Below are 8887 nucleotides of genomic sequence, written 5' to 3' on the forward strand. Positions count from 1 at the left end.
TGGGCCCCCCAGGCCTGTGGGTATTTCCCCGGGGCCATTCCACTGTTGGGGGCACCTTAGCTGGGGTCCGAGCCAGGGAAACAGACGATGAGACCTAGGGGTTCACCCCCCTGTCCCCCGGAGCCGCAGGAAGGAGTGCAGACGTAGAACGGGGTATCACTTGTCCCCGCTCAGTGGCCGGAGATCTGTTGTCAGTGGTCACACCCAGGCCGGCAGGGCGCTGGACGCATTGTCTGATACCCAGCTGGTGACGCTGCGTCCAGCCCCTGCTCGAGCCGCTCCGGCTCTGCAGGACGTGTTCAGCGGGGCCGGTGCTGGGCGGTGACCAGGCTGCTGCCCCTGGGTCCTCGGCCACAGACGTGTGTCCGAGGGGCCCCTCGGGGAGGTGGGCTCACGGTGACCCTGCAAACCTCTCCTGTCTTTCACCAAAACGTGAGCGTGCTGCTCCAGTAAGAGGGGTGATGGCAGTGGCCCTGACAGCCGGGTCCCCCGGACCTTTACCTCTGGGGTCCTGCTCGCCAGGCCTGTGTCATGGGCCCAGGGCCCCTCACGGGACAGAAGGTAAGCACTGGGCATTGACCCTTTTGGGGGTGTTCCCACGCTCCCCTTGCACCTGGCCCTCTGAGGCCTGTGCTCCCCAAATGCATGGGACACAGACCTCAGACACCCGGGGCCTGGCTCCCTCCACGCCTCCCTACGCCGCCCATCTGCCCCTCCTGCTCACCTGTGCTCTCACCTGTGCTCTGGTTGGCCTTGTCTCTCCTGGCTCGTGTTGTCCCCTTGGGCTGTGGGGTGAGAGGAGCCGCCTTGGCGGGGGTGGGGCTGGGGGAGCGGGTGGTGAGTGTCTGCCCCGCCCGTCAGATCCAGCGAGAGCTGGTCAGGCCCCTCGCTCCAGACCCCAGCGCCTTCCTCAGGAGAACCAGGCCCTTTGCTCACCCCCCCCCGCCCCCCCGCCCCCAGTGTGACGGGCACTAAGGAAGGGCGGCCTGCAGGCCCAGGCCTGGTCTTTGATGGGGAGCAAACCCTGTGTGTGGTGCACGGGGCTTTCCCGGGGCAGGGGCAGTGTCCCCAGCTGCTCCTGGTGAGCAGAGCCTGCCCAGAGCCTGCGCACTGTAGGGGCTTGGAACGCCTGCTGGGCCTGGGGTCTGACGGCTGGCGAGGGGCCGGCAGGGCCTGTTTGGGACCGGCTCCCTTGGGCCTCTCACCAGCCCAGCCGGCCACTTGCCTCCAGGGTCCGAGAGCTGGGCCCTCCCTGGGCGCCCTCGGAGCACCTCATGCCTGTAGGGCGCCCTCTCCTCCTCCCTGAGGGGAGCAGTCTGCCCCCTCCACCCCGTGAGGCCCCACCCCTCCCGGTTTCCTCTCTGTGTGCCGAGAGGTCATGCCCTTCCCGCCCTCCCAGCCTTGGACCCAGGGTGCCGGCTGGGAAAACAACCTCACCCCTCAGCAGCCTGAGGCGCCGCTCACCTCTGGGCCGCGGCCCTGGCGGCCTGGCCTCGGTTTCTCTGGTAGCGAATTCCTGCTCTCACCAGGCCGGGCCTGGATGAGATCATGAGTGAGATATGCTGGGGGCGCGGCTCCCTCTGCACCTGCAGCTGCTGACAGGGTGGTGTGGGCTTCCTCCCTGCGGGTCTGGCCTTTGTCTTTCAGATCAGGCCTGGGAAGAGCAGGAATTCTGACCCAGTGAGGGTCTCCCCAGGCGGTCGGGGCAGGCACAGCGAGTCTAGAAGGGTCAGGGACAGGACCTGAGAGCATGGCTCCCGGTGCCTGTGGCTGGCATCCTGGGGGGAGGGAGGGGCCCCCGTGCCCCATGGCTGCCCGGGCCGGGAGCCCTGGGAGCAGAAGGACAGGGAGGGCATCTGGCTCTCGGGGCCCCGCCCGCCCCCACCGCTGGCCGGGCCTGTGTCCAGGCAAGCAGACGGGCCAGCTCTTCAGTCTCTCCCAGGTCACGTGCGCCCAAGGCTGTGTGAACGTGGGTGGGTAACTCACCCTCTCTGAGCCCTCCCTGTGCATCGATGCTACTTGGCAGCTTCCTTATTAGGTGCTGGGAGGCTGAGGTGCGCAGGCCTGGCCTGGGGCCTCTGTGCAGCACGGGCTTGGCCTCGGGGGCCTCCCCAGGGCCCCTCCCGGGAAGTGGGCTGGAGCCAGTGAGGGTCATGGTCCTTTAAGGGGAGGCTGCTTCCCAGTCTCCAGGGAGGATGGAAGGTTCTTTTCTCTGAGACGCTTCCCGGCCTCACGGGGAGCAGAGGCTGGCTCTGGCCGTCCGAAGGAATCCTGCCCCTCCCCCGCAGCCCGGGCCCTGGCATCCAGGAGGGCACATGGCCATGGATGGGCCGGGAGCTCCTGGGCCCCGCCCAGTGCCTGCCCGGAGCCTGGGAAGCAGGCAGTGCCGGGGGCGGGGACGCAGGGGCTGAAAGTGCCCATATATAGTCACTGGGGTGAGCCACAGTTCGGGCTGTGTCCCAGGCCCAGCCGCGGGTCCCTGAGGGTGGCCTGGACCTGGGGGTGTGGTCCTGGGGAGCTGGATTGGGGGCGGAGGGTCAGCACAAGTTTGGTGCTCTAGGAGCGTCTGTTGATTGAAAATAAAAATCTGGCCCTGGCTGGTGTGGCTCAGTAGATAGAGCCCCAGCCTGTGGACTGAAGGGTCTCGGGTTCGATTCCGGTCAAGGGCACAGGCCCGGGTTGCAGGCTCGATCCCCAGTAGGGGGCGTGCAGGAGAGAGCTGATCCATGATTCTCTCTCCCCACTGATGTTTCTCTCTCTCTCTCCCTCTCCCTTCCCCTCTGAAATCAATGAAAATATATTTAAAATAAATAAATAAAAACGCGGGGCCCTGAGTGGTCAGGGTTGGTTGTATTTCTGGAGAAAACGCCTTTGAAAATTGGAGGTAGCAGTGCCGTCCAGGGCCTTCTGGGCCTCCTCGTGGGCCTTGTCTTCAGCCCAGCCCTTGCCCCCCCAAAGGCCCCTCATGATGGTGACCCCCTCCCCATCCTGTGGTACCAGGGGCTCCCGCCCTGATGGCCGGTATGTTCTGAAGATTGGCATTTTCTGGCGTCCAGATAGTGGGGAGCAGGGGGCTCCTGGGGCCTTAGAGGGAGCCCCCTCCACCATCGAGAACAGAAAGGCGGGTCCTGGCCTCTCCCTCCGCCGCCCTGGCTCCGTCCTCGCCCGTCCCTGCCCGGAAGGGAGAAGGGATGGCTTTCGCTGCGTTCTGACTTTCCTGCTGTTAGAAAATCAGAATGTTAACATAGTTTTGCTCATTTAATTTGGTTTCCGTTGCGCTGCTAAGCGCCTTTGTTAAATTCTGTATATTGATACTTTTTGTTGTTGTCAGCAGTTTTTTCTTCCTATTTTTTTTTTCTTTTGGATATAAAACCATTAGGGTGAGAGAAGATTAAAAAGATACATTACAATTAAAATGTTAATGAAATCTGCATCATACAACTTTGGAAACGCTTTAGGCATTAATCTTGCCTGTGTCATGTCCATTACCTCTGGCTATTCTTATTCTACACTGACCCCTGCTGAGAGATTTGTGCTATAATTGGATTTTTTTTTAATAAAAAAGAAAAAAAAAAGCTTTTAAGAAAATAGAGGTTGAGGGTGCCTGGCTCCTAACTGTAGGGAGGAGAGGGGAGCCCTTGGCTTCCTCTGCCCTGTTTGTGGAGGGGTGGGGGGGGCCCCAAGTGGTAGGCCCTGCCCCTCCAGCCCGCCTTGCCCTCTCCCCTCCCCAGTGGAGCCTGTATATACCCACTGCTCTGTTCCCAGGGGACACCTGGGGTGTGGACGCTGCCAGGCCGGTCACCTGCCAGGGATGTCTCCCGGCTCTCGGAGGTGCCGCAGGCCACAGCTGGGTGTGGCTGAGCGAGGGCGCTGGGGGAGGGGCGATGGGAGCCCCTGGCCAGGCCCTCGGGGCTTCGTGGCAGTTCCGGTGGCGCCCGAGCCTCCGGATTGAGTTCTCAGGACTCCGTGGCGCCCATGTGTCTCCTAGGAGCCTGGCTTCCTGGGCACTGGGGTGTCCAGCATGATGCTGGGCGGCGTGAAGGGAGCCCCTCTGCCCACCTCCAGGGCGGTCGGGACCCGGCTAGGTGGGCAGCAGGTGCCCCGTGACCTTCTCTGCACAGACGTGCCCTTGACTGGCCGGAGCCAGCGGTGGTTCGGGTTGGGCGGCGCCGCTGGGTGAGGCTGGCAGGAGGGGCCCAGGGCACAACGGTTGGTCTCGCGGGGAAGCCGGTCAGGTGGTTGGCGGTGGGGCTGCAACTGACGGATTTCGTGTCTGTGCGTTTGCAACACCTTCCTATAAAGGGAAACGGCGTCTAGAGGACGGCTCTTGTGCAGCAGCCGCCTCAGCTCCGCTGGTGCCAGAGCATCACCAGAGGCCGCGTTACTGGCAGAGTATGATGCAAACTGCCCGCCAGCAGCACTCCCAGGATGGGATGGGGCGGGTCCGGGGGGGGCACTGCTGTCCTGGGCCCCCCAGCCTCGGTCCCTGGGCTGTCTCAGGACAGTGCCCCCCCTCCCCACAGCCTTGTCCCTGGTCCGTGGCGGAAGGGGGTGAGGGGGGGACTCAGGGAGGGACACGAGGGGCATCGGGACAGGTGGACCCAGAGGAGGCTCCGGAGCAGGGTGAGAGCCAGGCAGGACGCCGTGTCCCCCAACCCCCGGGCCTGTCGCTGGGTCCTGATGCTTGTTAAGTGCTGGCCCTTGCAGGCAGGCGTGGAGGAAGCTGGGCCAGGGACTCCGAGCTCCCAGCACTTGCTCCCCAGTTCCTGTCCCAGACCGGCCTCCGTGCAGCAGGCGATCCTGGGACGGACTCACACTGGCCTTGCAGGTGCAGGGCCTGGGCAGCCCCGGGGAAGCAGTGCCTCCCTGGGGAGGGGGAGGGGCAGGAGCTGGTCGGAAGTAGCTGCTTCATCCCGTGTCACCGGCAGCCCCGCTGGTTCTGATGGGGGCCGGGCTGCAGTCCGCCAGCTTCAAGATTTCTTCCGTCGCCCTCTGTCCCACTTACTGAAGAAACTGGACAGAGCAGGTTTGGGGTGAAAATCTTCCTGACCCCACAGAGCAGGACCATTTGTGGACTCTCAGAGACAGTGTCCGCCTGGCAACCATGGGATCTTAGGGGGTCCTGCACCCCAGTGCTGGCTGCCAACCGTGCTTCGTGCCGCATTGCACCTCCTGGTCACACTGCACCTCCTGGTCAAATCACCGTGAACGGCAAGGGGGGAGCAGGGGGCCTGGTGCCAGATGCTCTCCCCCGCCCCGCCCGCCCCCCAGCAGCTCAGAGGAGAGGCAGGCACAGCTCAGGGGCTGCTGGGACTGGGCGGGGCCTGACAGTTCTGAGGACTCTGTGGGGACGAGCCCTACCATCGTCCACGGAGCAGCGGCGGCCGCAGAGCCCGGGAATAGGGCCAGTGTTGTCTTGTGATTTGAACCCCACCCCTCACTGTGCTGCTGGGGGACCCTGGGCCTCAGTCTCCCCGTGTGTGAAGTGGAGGGTGCGGACGGTGAGCTCTGAAGCAGAAACAAAGGGGGTGCATCCCACGTCCTGTCCCTGGGGGGCTCTGTGCGGACATCCTGGCTGGAGGGTGGGAGGGCCCCCGCCTGCTTTTCCCCTGTGACCCGCCCGCCTCCCCCTTTCCTGCCAAGCCCACCTCCTCCGTGACCACTGCTCGGGGGTTGCTGTGGGGTCCGCGAGCTCCCGGACACAGGGCAGTGATGCCTTTCCCTGTGGGAGGGGCGGGAGCCTGTGCGCTCACCCACCATAAACCCGGAGCTTGAGACAGCAGGCGGATACCCTCTCAGCTCTGGAGCCACAGTCAACATCGAGGTGTGGGCAGGGCTGGCTCCTCCTGGGGCTCCGGGGGGAACCCCTGCCTCCCCAGCTCCTGGCGGTGCCGGCAGCCCTGGCCTCCCTGGGCCTGAGACGCGCCCCTCCCGTCTTCATGTCCACGGTCCGTGGCCGTCGCCCTCTGTGTCTGTGCCCAAAGGTCCCTCTTCTTACCAGGACGCCCGGCATTGGGTGCGGGGCCCACGCGATCCAGGATTGTGAGACCCTAACTAATCCTGAGAGACCTTCTTTCCTAATAAGGTCACAGTCTGAGGTCCTGGGTGGACATGAATCTGGGGAGACCCTATTCAACCCAGGGTGGCCGGGGCACATAGAACCTTCAGTGCCTGGAGCGGGCAGGCCATGTGCTCAGCCCTGTGCTTGCCCAGGAGGGCGGACAGCCAGACACACAGACAGACAAGTGCCAGGTGGGCATGAGGGCCCGTGCAGGCGGGAGGTCTAGGGGGCTCTGTTGTCAGGGGCAGGGCTGGGGTGCAGGGCAGGAAACGGGGTCACCGATGGAGGGGGATCTTCCCGAGACTGTGCCCGTGGTCTCGTAGGTTTGGGGACAGGACGCAGGATTCGTGTTAATTATCGTAAGCAGTTTGGTTGGCCCGTCCATGGCCTGTGAGGGGTCCTGGGGAGGAGAGGCGTGTGGCCACCGTGGACCAGACTGTAGCAGAGACCCCACCAGGTGGCCCTCTGTCCTCTCTTCCTGTGTCCCTTCCATCCCCCCACCCCCCAAGAAAAAAGTAAGTCATGAAATTGGGGGAAATACCAAACCAGGCAAAGAGAAGAGAACAGAGCACCATCCGGCGAGGGTAGCTGGGTCCCTAGAACGGGCCCCAGGGGCCAGGCTGCGGGCAGCACTGCCCCCCCTTCCTCTGGGCTCCGGGGCTGTGTGCCCAGGGGGGTGAAGCAGGAGGGGAGGTGTCCCCAGCCTGGTGCCCCCCCTGCGGACGACGAGCGTGAGAAGTGGGGTCCGTAGAGAGGTGGCCTCCCGTAGGCCGCGTCTCCTCCCTGACCCCAGCGGTTCCGGGGCCGCCTGGTCCTGGCAGATGTTGTCTGGGTCTGAGCCGGTCAGCCCGCGGCCAGCAGGGTCGAGGTCCACGTGGGGTGAGGGTTGTGTGCTCCCCGGGGTGGCTGAACAAAGTGCCCCCAGCTGGGATGGGCTCTGGTCGGGCAACTCGGTGGGTCAGAGGGTCGCCCTGATACGCCAAGGCTGCAGGTTTGATGCCCGTCGGGGCACACACAGAACCAGCCAGTGGCCCTGGCTGGTTTGGCTCAGTGATAGAGTGTCGGCCTAGGAACTGAAGGGTCCCGGGTTCGATTCCAGTCAATAGCACGTGCCCAGGTTGTGGGCTCGACCTACAGTAGGGGGCGTGCAGGAGGCAGCCAATCTGTGATTCTCATCACTGATGTTTCTGTCTCTCTCCCTCTCCTTCCTCTCTGAAATCAATAAAAATATATTTAAAAAGGTAGAAAAGTAAGAAAACAAGTGAAATTTAAAAAAATCATCCAGTGAATGCATTAATAAGTGGAACAACAAATCAATTGATCTCTCTCTAAAAACCCATGTTTTAATAAATCTATATACATAAAAGCCTAAGCGACAGTTACGACCAGTTGACCAAACGATCGGTCGTCCGGTCACTATGACATGCACTGACCACCAGGGGGCAGACACTCAACGCAGGAGCTGCCCCCTGGTGGTCAGTGCACTCCCACAGGGGGAGCACCGCTGAGCCAGAAGCCGCCCCGGGCTCACGGCTGGCGAGCACAGCAGTGGTGGCGGGAGCCTCTCCTGCCTGCAGCATGTTTGAGGGCTCCCAGACTGCAAGAGGGTGCAGGTTGGGCTGAGGGACACCCCCCGAGTGCACAAATTTCATGCACCGGGCCTCTAGTATTTCATAAACCTGGAAGCAGCTGGACCTTGCGCTGCGAGGGATGTCTGACTGCCGGCTTAGGGGCATCTCCAGGGGCATCGGGCCTAAGCCAGCAGGCGGACATCCCCCGAGGGGTCCTGGACTGTGAGAGGCGCAGGCTGGGCTGAGGGACCCCCCCCCAAGTCGTGCACCAGGCCTGTAGTAAGTAAATAAAAGCAGAAATTTATGCTCTCCCGGTTCTGAGGTCCCAAGTCCCAAATCAGGGACTCCCTCCCCAGGCTCTAGAGCAGCGGTTCTCAACCTGTGGGTCGAGACCCCTTTGGCGGTCGAACGACCCTTTCACAGGAGTCGCCTAAGACCATCCTGCATCTCAGATATTTACATGACGATTCATCACAGTAGCAACATGACAGTTATGAAGTAGCAACGACAATAATTGTATGGTTGGGTCACAACACGAGGAACTGTATTTAAAGGGCCAGAAGGTTGAGAACCGCTGCTCTAGGGTCTGGTCGCTCCTGGCTCCCTGGTCCTGGGTGTGGGCTGGAGGCCCCAAGGCCGAGGCTTGGGATGGCATCACACTGGCGGCCCTTTGACGAGAAGCCCCGCCCTCCCCTGCTCGCTGCGGCGTCCTGTGGTCAGTCTGGCTCTGTGACGAGCTGCCCAGAACCCCTGGCGGGTCAGCCAGGACCCAGGGTCGTTGGAGGGTGTCCGATACCCCTCGCTTCACAGAAGGAGACAGTCCAGAGGGGTTGGGCCCAGAGCAGAGGGCCTTCTTGGGTCCAGGTGCTGCCCTGGAGGGGCCGGGGCGGGACAAAGACAGCAGGTACAGCTGCCCCTCGCCCGCCCTCACCGGCTCCCCTGCTCACCTGGGCCAGGTGCACCAGGTAGACAGCCCGGCCCTGCAGAAGGACTGCGCCTCCTGGTCCCGGGGGAGGGGGGACAGGGCAGCGGGTGCCCCCCCAGGCCCCTGGGCATTCCTCGGGGTTTCGGTTCCTCCTCGCTGTGTCTCCACCGACTTTGGTAATAATTATAACTGAAGGAGACGTGGAGGGCCGGTCAGGCCCCGGCAGCTGTGATTACGTCACAGCCGCTGATTTCCAAGAAGCCTCGTGAGGGAGTTCGTTAGCGGCGTGAGGCGGAAGCCCCAGGACGCGTGCCCAGGCCGCCTTCGGGA

The 8887-nt window shown here is 63.1% G+C and overlaps 1 protein-coding gene across 1 annotated transcript in view; it reads left to right on the plus strand.

Moving 5' to 3' along the window:
• The first annotated feature begins 311 nt into the window (after positions 1-311).
• The window catches only part of NACC2 (NACC family member 2, BEN and BTB (POZ) domain containing), a 45736-nt gene continuing 37160 nt past the window's right edge, over positions 312-8887 (plus strand). Inside the window, exon 1 of the mRNA XM_014529661.1 lies at positions 312-561. The gene's annotated coding sequence lies outside the window, so the exon portion shown is untranslated. The remainder of the gene's footprint in view (positions 562-8887) is intronic.

This window comes from Myotis brandtii, unplaced genomic scaffold (assembly GCF_000412655.1).
Source record: "Myotis brandtii unplaced genomic scaffold, ASM41265v1 scaffold691, whole genome shotgun sequence".
Taxonomy (NCBI): domain Eukaryota; kingdom Metazoa; phylum Chordata; class Mammalia; order Chiroptera; family Vespertilionidae; genus Myotis; species Myotis brandtii.